The 12,270-nt window shown below is 38.0% G+C and overlaps 1 protein-coding gene across 1 annotated transcript in view; it reads left to right on the top strand.

The window, feature by feature from the left end:
• LOC145291936 (snake venom 5'-nucleotidase-like) overlaps positions 1-12,270 on the top strand; it is a 177,963-nt gene that overhangs the window by 52,580 nt on the left and 113,113 nt on the right. The window lies entirely within an intron of this gene.

Genomic DNA, 12,270 nt, shown 5'->3' with positions numbered 1-12,270 from the left:
TTTATTAACTATTTGCTCTTATATATTTATGTGTGTGTTTTCTAATCTATTATATATAATTATTGATTCTCATAATATTTACCTTCATACTAGGCCTTGTCAGGGGGGGGGGGCATTATCGCACAACATAAATGCTGCTACTTTGAGAGTAGTCTTACACTTCACTGTATATTTTTTTTTTACCTCGTCTCACATAAATAGAGGGTCGAAAATTACATCGATCGCAACGTTGTGAATAAAAATCAAAGACCGGAAGAATAGGGCAAATAATATCATTTAATCCTAATAATTTCTTTTTTTTTCTTTTGCATTAACACCAGTCTGGCATAAGATTGCTGTCTTCTGGCGATTTCTTCGTTGAAGGCATCATAAAAAACAATGGTAACCCTAACCCTAACCCTGTGTTGAAAAATAAGTGTCCCTTTTCCGTCTTTCCTTCGCCACCGTAAACTTTGTTAAACTCGTCCGATAAATCATTTATCATGTAGATTCGTGATGTAATTTACACCTTAATGTTATGTCAAATTTCATATTAATTAGCCGAGGCAACATCATCATCATCATCATTACAACAACAACAACAATGATAATAAATCTGTCTCAAACGTGTACGTAATCTTTCAACAGCAACTCTAATGACACGCGAAGGAGGAATTGTGTTACTAAAACAAAATATGTACACATTTATCAACTCCAGTTGGGCTATTTGAACTTGTATCACGTGATCGTGGGAAAACCCGTAGCATACGCAAATAGAAGGCCGTTCAATTAAAGTCACGTGACCTACTGACATCGCGAAAAAAAAGTAAAATGGCCGCGGTTAGACGATAGACGACTGTTACGAGGATAGTTATTTTTTTGTTTCAATTTTGTAAAATGTTGCTGAGGGATTCAGAAAATTGGTCAAAAGTTGACTGCATTTGGTGATCACGCATATTGACCTACTGGTGGTATTGCTTGGTGCCTACGTCATGCCATTATTTCATAAGAAATAGATCGAAACCAAGACCTAAAGCTTTTTAGCCTTAGTTGTTAAGTTTGAAAAGTTTGTATATTATTTAATTGGAATTAATTATGGAGATGAGTATAATTTATTAATTTATTTTATTACGGACTATTATGCTAATCTTTTTTAAATGTTGTTTCACGACGTTTCGGCCAACTATACACGTGGCCTTCGTCAGGTGGTAACCGCGACGAGATATGAACTTCTGTTAGGAGATTCGGAGTTCCTATCTCGACGCGGTTACCACCTGATGAAGGCCAGAGGAATCGTGGGGCGAAACGTCGTGAAACAACAACTAAGAAAGATGAGGATAATAGTCCGCAAGAAATAAATTTAAAAAGTTTGTTAGATATGACATACGTCATGACGTTAAAATTTTAGTGGATGACAAACAAATATTTTTAGTATAACACAAGATTCAAGCAAGCAAGGACGCCCGGACGGTTTTATAATTATACGTCTATAAAAAAAAATTTGTATTAATATTCATATTATAAGCCCTTTTTTCTATGTATTTAAAAAGAAAATACAACTTATATATGAGTCGGGGAATTGCATTCATCTGCAAAAGGTCTAGCTAATTTGCATATTATTTTAAATATTCATTTTAATTAATTCCCTATTAGCTTTTTTGCGGTTTTCTTATGGGATGATCATCTTTATTTAACTACTACGTGTAATTATATTCATGCAGATATTCTACATGATTTATACTTGCAAAGTATTTGCATAAAAAAACCTCTTTCTATATATATTTATGTATGTGTATATATATTTGTTTAAAAAGTTTGCCTACCAAATTCCTCTCTCGGCTATTGATCTACAGATATGAAACTTAATATATACGGTATACAGACCTATGCGAACGTTTATATTTGTGTTTTAGCCGGGAAAATTGGTGTAAAAGTGTGAAAATTAAAAAAATAATAATTTTCCAAGTGAATATCGAACGACAGCATTACGTGTATGCAGGTGTAACGTAATAGCTATTGGTTCATGTTTTAATCTTTAGCCTTGCAGCAAACATGTCTTAATAGCTGAGACATTAACGTTGGAGGAAAAAGTAAATCGCCAGCTAGACGTTTTGGTTTCGATACTCGGTGAGTCATTTTTTAAAACTTTTTAAATCATTATATATACATTGGGTCCAATATAATATAATAATAAATAGGAAATCTGCATAAATTAAAATATCATATTTAAGCGTATTTTACGATCGGACAATGTCGGGCGGTCTGCTAATTATTAAGATAAAAATTCACTACATTATTTTGCCAGCAAAAAAAAATAATCCCTTTTAATTGCACCTGTCCAAACGTAAAATATTTTTTATCTTTAGGCAAAGAAAATAAAGTCACTTTGGACTAGTTTTATATACCCGTTGACAATTTCTTAGAGATTGAAAAAAGAATATGACTATCCTTGTGATTGTCGTCCATTGCTTAATCCTGGTTATTGTACGTTATTCTGTGACCTCGGCAATCACGTGATTTTAGTGGAACGGCTTTCCATTTAAGTAGGCCACGGACAAACTCGCCATCAAAGAATTGTGAATGTGACAAGAACAGACTAAACTATGTTGTACAATCCAAGTCAGATGAAGAAGTGTGTGATTCGAATATTTCTGTCGAATCTGCATGGAATTTCGAACGGAACCCTTTATTTAATATATACAGGCGTTATGAACGAAAGTTCGTGCAAATTCCCGAGTTTGATAGAAAGAATACTGAGTTACACAAGGTACAACTGAAGAAGGTCGGAGGTTACATCGACTGAAACGGTGTACAAATATTAGGTTGGTGCAAAAATAATGTCGTTTTTTACATTATTTTTGCACCAACCTAATAACACTCAAGATGAAAATAAAACGAATTATCTATCCTAATCTTAAAAGCTCTGGAACATAACCAGAATCAATTCATGTAAATTAAATATGACGTCACATCAAACGTATCAATAATTTGTGAAGATGATCACATAAAAAATTCAAATAAGCCAGTTAGTAGACTTTAGATCAGATTTGTCTGAGTAATGTGGTAGAGAACGCAGAGGTCAATTTTTTTAATACTTTGACTCCAATTTTGACCCCTTAAAATTTCTTGTTTTGGGCTCAAATCAAATTATAAAGTTAGATCCAAGTCCAAGTAACCTGTATCGAAAATTTCAAGTGTTTAGACTCAAAATTGTCAGAGGAGTTTGGTAGAGTTCTCAAAGTTCAAATCGTTGAATTTTGGCCTTCTAATAGCCAACTTTCTGGCCGAAAATCGCTTAAAAAATTTCTCCAAATCTCAATACCCCGTATGTCAAATCTCGAATCTGTAGACCGAAAATTGACTGAGTTATTTGGAAGGGAAGTGTGGATATACATACATACATACAGACAGACAGACACACGCACACACATTTCCACTTTTATAGATATATAGATATAGATTAATGCATTACTTGCAGGACCTGTGGAAATTCCATAGCAGCAGTAGAATTAATTGTCGACTTTGTTTCTAATTAAATTTATTTTTCTAGAATTAAAAGAAATTTAATTTACTCTGAGTCTATTATTTTTTAAGTAAACGATGACACACGAACGTACATTAAGCGTATTAATAAGTCATAAAATATTTCACAACCATACATTAACATTTTAAGAACAAATTTTCTATGAGAAATCGTGTCAAGGAGGCCATTAATACGGGATAATAAGATTTAACTGAGAAAATTAACATAAAATGAAAACAGGAAAACACACACACACACACACACACACACACACACACACACACACACACGTTTCTTTCAAAACGTATGACCAAAAACTGACATCCTTTAATTTTTTTTTTTTTTTTTTTTACATTTTGTCTTCGATTATCGGGAGATCTTATTTATTAAAATAGATTATAGAAGGTGATAACTAGGGCTAGTAGTAAAAGGTAACACAGTATTAATATATAGAATCTCCATTTCTAAAAGCAGTTGAGGTCTCTAGCTAATTTGCATATTCTTTTAAACATTCGTCTTAGTTAATTCCCTATTAGTTTATTTCGGTTTTTTTATAGGATGATCATCTTTTAGTTAACAATTACGTGTAATGCATCTGCTACTAGTCTCTCGCTCCTAGACAACCGTACTTGGCCTTCGGGACAAGATCAAAGTGTTCCAATGTTGTGGACAACGTGAGGCCGCCGTGGGACCGGGAAAGACAAATGGTCTACGTTATGATCCTGGCCGTAGCGAGAATGGTGATTTGGACGTCGCGTCTGCAAGGTTGCCGGGGGGTGTTGTCTTTTTCTGATCAAGATCTGATCGCTTTCTTTAAACACCAACTACGGGTGAAGATCAGATGTGATAGAAGAAGGCTGCATCGCGCGGCATTTGACAGAAGATGGATACATATGGCAAGTCTGTGTGTACGAAGAGGAGCCAAATTTGAATACGTGTTCCCCGCCTAGGTGTTGAATGCGCAGTTCTGTAAAGTAAAATTAAACAAGTAGCCTCTCAGCTAGCTGAGTGTGTGTTCCATCCCTCCCCGATTAGGAAGCCTCCAAGATCCCCATCCCCTCTTACCTGCAATTTTTGTTTTCACCCCTTCCTCTAAATTTTACCCATCTTGGAGAGAAAGAAATACAAACTAACCCCCATCCCTTACTCACAAAATTTTCTTTTCTCCATTCACCCGCATCTAGAGGGCATCCCCACCTAGAGACTGACCCGCAGAAGCGAGGTTCCTTTCACAAACCTAGTGAAACGGGAAGTCTATCAACTAGACGGGGTTGGGAGGGTCCTACTAATCACCCTTTGTTTTTTCTTCCCCCGCCCTCGACACAAATGAATTATTGTACCATTTTATTATCTTTTTTGTTTTTACACGTCAATAAAAATTGTTTTAAAAACTGGGAGTTAAGTAGGACGTCCCCCAGTATGAAAGGGTGAATGCGGTATTATGGTGAAAGAAGATACTAGCTGGGAGAAACTTCTGACTTTGTTTAGTTCTGGAGTGACAAGGATGACCAACGACCCCCACAATCCCTCCTTTTGAGTTGGCCATGTGCCTAAGTTTTTTGTTCATCGTTGATTTTGACTGTATTTTTAACATGAATAAAAGATTTAATATTTCAAAGTGTAGTATCTGTTCCGGCAGATACTGCAAGCAAAGACCATATGTGGGGGCGACCCCACATATAAGACCTTGGTCAATGAAGGGCAACCTTTCATACCAATTGTCACTATCCAGCTCCCCTACTCCCCGAGGAGTTGGTCCCCATTTTCCCTTCACTCCTCACATTAAAAATCGGCCTTGTGCTTAATTTGCTCAGTGGAGGAGCAAATAAATACCTCAAAGTGTAGCATCTATTCTTGAGATGCTGCACTTCAATTTCTTGTTCACTGTCAGTGGAGGAGAAATTCTTCACGACTGAGACAATTTTTATTTTTGTTCCTTTTCTCCACGTTAAAAAACGACCGTGGTGTCTAACTCTGTCCAGTGGGGAGGCATTTTAAATAGGGACAAGGTTCAAAAGAGAGTCGCCAACCTAATAGGTCCTGAATTGTCATCCAAGCTTTAGCCTCTGTCCCATCGACGAAATGTAACATCCCTCTGCCTGTTCTACAAGTATTTTAACGGTGAATGTTCCGACGAACTGCAAGCACTTGTACCCCCTCTACGTAAATACCCCCAACAAAGTCGACAAGCAGTAAAGTTCTACCCCTTCACAGTAGAGATCCCTAGATGTAACAGAGGCTTCTACTCCAGTAGTTTCTTCCCCAGCTGATCAGCGGCTTGGATCCCACCAGTTTTGGCAAATTACAAATAGGATCCTGAACAGAAGTGTGCGTTCTATCCCAACCATTATCAATGGACCAGAGGTCATCTCGTCAGCGTCAGACAAGGCCAAACTATTTGCAAAGAACTTTGCAGCTAATTCTACCCTATGCGACGAAGGCCATCAGCTCCCCATATTTCCTCCTATAACACAGAACAAGCTAGGTAACATACAAATATCCGTGCATGAGGTCGCCAAGCTAATAAAAAACCTAGATTCCATTAAAGCAACTGGCCCTGATGGCATCCCAATTATAGTGTTAAAAAAGCTTCAACAAGAACTTGCTCCCTTACTTACGAAACGATTTAAGCGCTGACTTAAGGAGAAGTGCTTTCCGATCCCCTGGAAGACATCATCAGTTTGCCCTGTATTTAAGAATTCAGGTGATAAGTCCTCTCCCTCTCAGTACAGACCAATAAGTCTCTTGTGTGTTATGAGTAAGTTGCTGGAATCCATATTAAATAGAGAAATAGTCAACCAACTCAGCAGGAATAACCTTCTTAGTGACACACAATATGGTTTCCGCTCTGCAAGATCTACCGCAGATGTGCTGACGGTTATATCCCACAGGATTAGTGAATCTCTTGACAAAGGCTTCCTTTCTAGGGCAATTGCTTTTGACATATCAAAGGCCTTCGACAAGGTATGGCATAAGGGTCTACTTCACAAGATTTCCAGCTACGGTGTAACTGGAAATGTTCTCTCAATCATTAAATCATTTCTCTCCGATAGGTTCATAAGAGTAGTGGTAGATGGACAAAAATCGGAGGCCTGCAATATAAATGCTGGAGTCCCTCAGGGGTTAATCCTTGGCCCAACTCTCTTCCTGATCTACATCAATGACCTCCCTAAACACATACTTAAATCATTCGTTGACATCTATGCTGATGACACAACCATCTACGGCAACACATCAAAGGCTGTAAATGACAAAGTTCTCTCGGATTCTCTCTCCTCTGATCTCGAGCGCGTGGTTCAGTGGGGGAAGATGTGGCACGTTACCTTTAATGCATCCAAAACCAAACTCCTATCCTTACATCATCAACGCTCTGATCCCCAGCTGGCATCAATTGTGATGGATGGCTCTCGTCTGGGTGAGGCCCCGTGTTTTGACAAGCTTCTGGGTTTGACCTTTACTCCTGATCTGGAATGGAACACGTACATCAAGTCTGTTGCCAAGGTCGCTGGAAAGATGGTGGGATCCTTCTACCGCTCCAGAAGATATCTCACTACTGATGCAATTCTCTATCTATATAAAAGCCAAGTACGTTCAAGGATGGAATACTGTTGCCATATCTGGGCAGGAGCTGCTAAAAACAGCCTATCCTGCCTTGACAGAGTACAAAATAGACTTCGTGGTTTAGTGGGGGATGCCCTTTTCTCTACCCTGCAACCTCTCTCCCACAGAAGAGACGTTGCGAGCCTATCCTTGTTTTATCGTTATTTCCATGGCAGGTGCTCGTCTGAACTCCAATCCCTGGTCCCCCCTCGCCAATCTTTCACGAAAAACACCCGTCTAGCTGAATCCACTGTGAAAAATTTCCCCCACTCTATATCTGTGCCTAAATCAAAACGCGGATTCCATTAACAACGCTTCTTTCTTAGAACTGCACGCCTGTGGAACTCTGCTCCGTCTGCCTGCTTCCCTCCGGACTACAACTTGGATGTCTTCAAGTCCAATGTTAACAAATTCCTAATGAACCGCCCCCCTAATTAAACACTTCATCAAATCTCCACACTAACGTAATGTACTTGCAATAACCCTTATCCCTGAGTGGCTTCCGGGCCTTGATAAGTGGTGATCACTGTGTAAAAAAAAAGAAAAAAAAAAGCTGGGAGAATGCTGCTCTTCAGAGGGGCATGTAAAACACGATGGTCCAATGAAGGCACGGTTCACTCAGAAAAAGACTTCCACAGAGCCGCAAAAAAAAACAGGAAAAAGAAGAAACGAGAGATCTACTACCAACACAGCTCCTTCCACCTCTTCCTCTACCCAGACGACCACCCACACATGCCCCCACTGCAATAAAATCTGTGGGTCAAGGATCGGCATCCACAGCCATCTGAGGACCCACAAATGACCAGACCCAATATCACCGACTGGAGAACAATCATTCATACTCGTCATGAGTGATTGTCCATGATGATGAGTTAATTGCTACTCACATGAGGTGCTCCTACAAGTTAATGCTAACAGGACTGCTCAGGCATTTTTGTAGTCTTATACTAGTGTGCTTCTCTTTGAAAACCACACCTGACTTTGTGTCTTGCCGCCCGGAGAGCAGGTAAATTAAATGTGTCATGTTGGACTTACAAGTTTTGTTTCACAATAATGAGAGCAATTAATGATAATTACGAAGGCACATTTAGTGCAATCGATAAATCATTGCGACACATTTGGTGGCAGAATAATACGTGCGTACGAGGTGTCTTCAATAAGTTTCCAGACTTTTTTTCGCATGGGCTCTTTTATTGATAGTACACACATGAAACTCTCGTCTCCTGGCAGTGATATTCGAACCTGTGCCGGAGAATAAGCAGGGATTCACAGCTGAGAATCTGAATTATCGACTTGTTCAGTATGTACTTGTGAAGTAAGTGTTGCGCAATCCCAAACATTCGTCTACTGAATCAGCACTGCAAGATTCCAGTGGCAAGGAAAAGTCTAAGACGACTGGAAACGATGCCGAGATAAGCGGAGAACACATACAGCACCTGGTGCTTCCAAATTGTCACCGCTTTTAGTACCGACCAGGTTCAATGATGTTTTCCTTGGGTAATCTGACGGGGATCGGTGTGTCAGCGTGATAAAGTCATATAATAATCCCAACAATATATAACTCACTAAAACGCTCTCTTTAGTGAATGTTACAGATATGTGTTTTCTTTCTGTGAATCCATCCTTGTTTCAATCCCGTAAATAATTGTTGTTCGTGATTATATAGTGTGGAACAATAAACGTGTCGCCCTAAAAAAGAAAATAACACAGATTTATTTTAAAACTTTCATTGAAAATGTCAATTCAAGTAACTTGGTTATGTAGTAGAGCTGACATATATTCAATGTAGCCGCCTTCAGCCTCAATCACCGCCTCTATACAGGTTCGGAACTGGGATCATGCGATTTCCACAAGCGCTGGCAGAAGCTCAGCAAATACTCGGCGATCAGGCTGGCTTTGGTGTTTTGGGAGGTCAAGTTAGTGATGTTCTCGACGTATGACCAAACGAAGTAGTCCAGTGGATTCAGGTCTGCAGGAGGTAAGGGGCCAGGGAGAAACGGGTACAAAGTCGTAGTACTCTTTCTGGGGCTAGGCCTGGATCTCTTTGGACTTGTGGGCCGGCGCCGAGTCCTGCTGTCACTCACGATCTGCCAGCAGCCACCTGATTTCGCCAAGTACATTCTGGTACACTTCGGTGTTGATTTTCAAGCCGATTTCTAAGATGAGAGATGGCATGATATGTATGCCGGAAACTTTCTTGAGCTGTGTCCTCAAGCATTGAACCGTCCGGATTTTCATTTTTAAGGTGCTGGCAATGGTCCTGCTTTCATAACTTGGATGAGTAAAGCTACGCCCCACCAGTAAGCATATATATATGTATATATATATGTATATATATATATATATATATATATATATATATAATAAAGAATGGAAATGCAAATTGTGATAAGTTCATTTTCTTTTAATTGAAACATTAAAAACATAAAAACTTATACATAAAATCTTCACTTCGTTTATGAGCTTATTTTTATGCAAACATGATTAAATTATGCTATTATGTAACCCATAATTATAGGATCTGGTTGAGTGTTGAGCTGCAACACGTTTTTTAGCGAAAGTTTTGTAAATTTGAAAATGGCGTTTATTGCGTTTATATATATATTCTAGCCTGGGTACCCGGCGTTGCCCGGGTGTTTGGAGGTGTGTGTTGAGCAAAAAAAAAAAAAAAAAGTGGTAGTAGGCAGGCAGGCTCGAACACGTATCTCGAAGGAGGAAGAGAACGTGAAAAAAAATGTGATGTCTTTGCCATTGCGTCCATTGCCAAACCGGAAGTGGTGAAGGTTTAAATTAAGGCTAGTAAATCAAAAAGAGGGGATGACTTTCGAAAATATGGGCTAAAAAAAAAGCGAATCCTCCTTGTTGAAAAGTTCTCAACTGAGGATGATGGAATTAATGTTTTTAGCCAATTTTTTGATATTTGTCGTTCGAAGGGCCGAGCTTCAAAACGATTTCGATCTCGTGAAAATCCGTCACCTCTGTCGAAAGTTTTAGGCAGACATACCAACGTATGTACATACATACATTTAAACAGACAGCTGAGATTTATATTATAGATGTATATATACTAGCCGTTGCACAGTGAAGTATGACGAAAAGCCAAGAGAGATTCAGTAAAGACCTCCGCTATCTGAAAACAAATTTAAATACGGTTGTCAGACCTATAAAATAGCGGGCACTGGCGTTTGTGGCCTAAATGAAATAGCTCGCTTCCTCTGTCAAGCATTTTCTCATAGTGGGAGCTAGCGAAAGCCACTGGCTATCATGATCAGCACTAGTGGTTACTAGCGAGTAATGTTGCTTTGTGAATATTACTTGCGGATACTGGCGGATACTAGCATGTAATGGTAGGCACTGGCGACTATAATCAATGTCGGTTTTCATTGGACTACTCTCTTACACGTCATTCTGATTGCGGTCTTAAAAGTGTTAGAGAGGACGTTAAAATACATAAAGATGGAACTCTGGTCTTCAGTTGTCAGACATGGAAATATCAATGTAGTATTGAGATTTAAAGGCATAGGAAATAAATATGACCAAATCGATAAAAATGTCAAATATTCGCCTCGAATACTTGACAACACGTCTGGTTCTTATATGACGTCATTAACCAGTTCTTTGCATTCTTCCTTGTCACTTTGTTTGTTCACGTTAACTGAAAAGTGTTTGTTGAAGTGTTGAATTTAATTGTTGGCCATTAAGCATACTTTGGCCGAATTCCACTTTTCTTTTCCTTTTCTTTTTTTTTTTTTAAATTCATGGCGGATGTGGTTATACAAGCAAAAAAAAAAAAAAACACTTTTAAAGTGTGTGTTGGGAGGGGGACGCTAGAGTGTTAACCATTTACGGACTCGAAACATAAATTACATAGATTAAATATTTCGCTGAAGAATATCAGAGCATTTTCTTATTAAATATTTACAGTTACGTCTATTACATGTGTAGCTATATCTACATATTGGAGATATATATTGGATATATATATATATATATATATGTTAGTTGCAATTTATTCTAATGAGTTGAGGGCAAAATAGATTCATTGATTGATATGAAAATTAAGTGAGTTAATTTTTTCTACAAAACAGATACTGCCAAGAAGTGTAATTGTCAACTGAATTAAAGGAATAAATTGGTCAATATCATGAAATTTGGAATATAGACTTTTGTTATTTAATCAGTATATATGTATATAACAGGCTCCTTCGGTCTTTGACAGACTAGCGATACTCACGTAGGGGTGCCTGCGCGTGAAATTTTTGTGGTAGGATGCGCGCAATCTCCAACTACACCTCTCCTGAGTAGACATTGTTAAATACTAGTGGCAAGTGTTTATATATATATATATATATATATATATATATATATTAGTAGAAATGGTAGTTAATAAAAACTGAAGAAAATGCTCAATACTGTTGTAGAGCAAATATGCGTTTTATTTTTTATTACCGTATCTTTTTGTTAAGTTACATTATTTTTTCAGCTACCCGGCCGTTTTTTTTGTTTTTTTGTTTTTTTGCCGTCTGTAGCTTCCTCAGACTTTTACAGAAATGTTCGTTATGATGGGATGAAAGAGTGAATGATGTCAGGGGAGGGGTGCGAGAAGAGCGGAAAAAAGAGGAAGGAAACAAGGAGGAAAGATGGAAGGGGGTGGTATGTCGGTAATGTTTTAGTTTGGGAGTTTAAGGACCTTAGGTGGTTGTGGGGAAGGGTCTATATATATATATATATATATATATATATATATATATATATATATAGTCCCTTTTTTCAATTTTCTCATCAGAAATGATATGGCGAGTCTATCTCTGTTTCAGTGCTATCTCCAGTGGCCTGTGGGTATTGATAAGTCTTGATAAGCGATGGCTCACACAGTAAAAAATGACAAATGACAATGTTGCGCTTGCTCGTGTTTCGTTTGATGAGTAATTATTAGAACTAAGAAAATAATTCAGCGGAAATATTTACTTCAGATGAAATAACAAATAAATCCAAAATACGCCTTAATATTCGTATCCGTTTATTTTGAAAATGGGTCAGTGTTTATTAAAGATCCGTTCAAAACAAATCACAAACTACAGAAAGAGAAAGCAGTTAAGCGAGAAAAATAAGAAATATGAAACACAGAAAAGAAAAGAGTAAAACACTTTAGTATCTGTTGTAACGGA

Source organism: Euprymna scolopes, chromosome 13 (assembly GCF_053919585.1).
Source record: "Euprymna scolopes isolate OS-2025 chromosome 13, ASM5391958v1, whole genome shotgun sequence".
Lineage (NCBI taxonomy): Eukaryota > Metazoa > Mollusca > Cephalopoda > Sepiida > Sepiolidae > Euprymna > Euprymna scolopes.
Note: the sequence above shows the minus strand (reverse complement) of the source record. Positions and strands in the feature narration are given on the sequence as shown.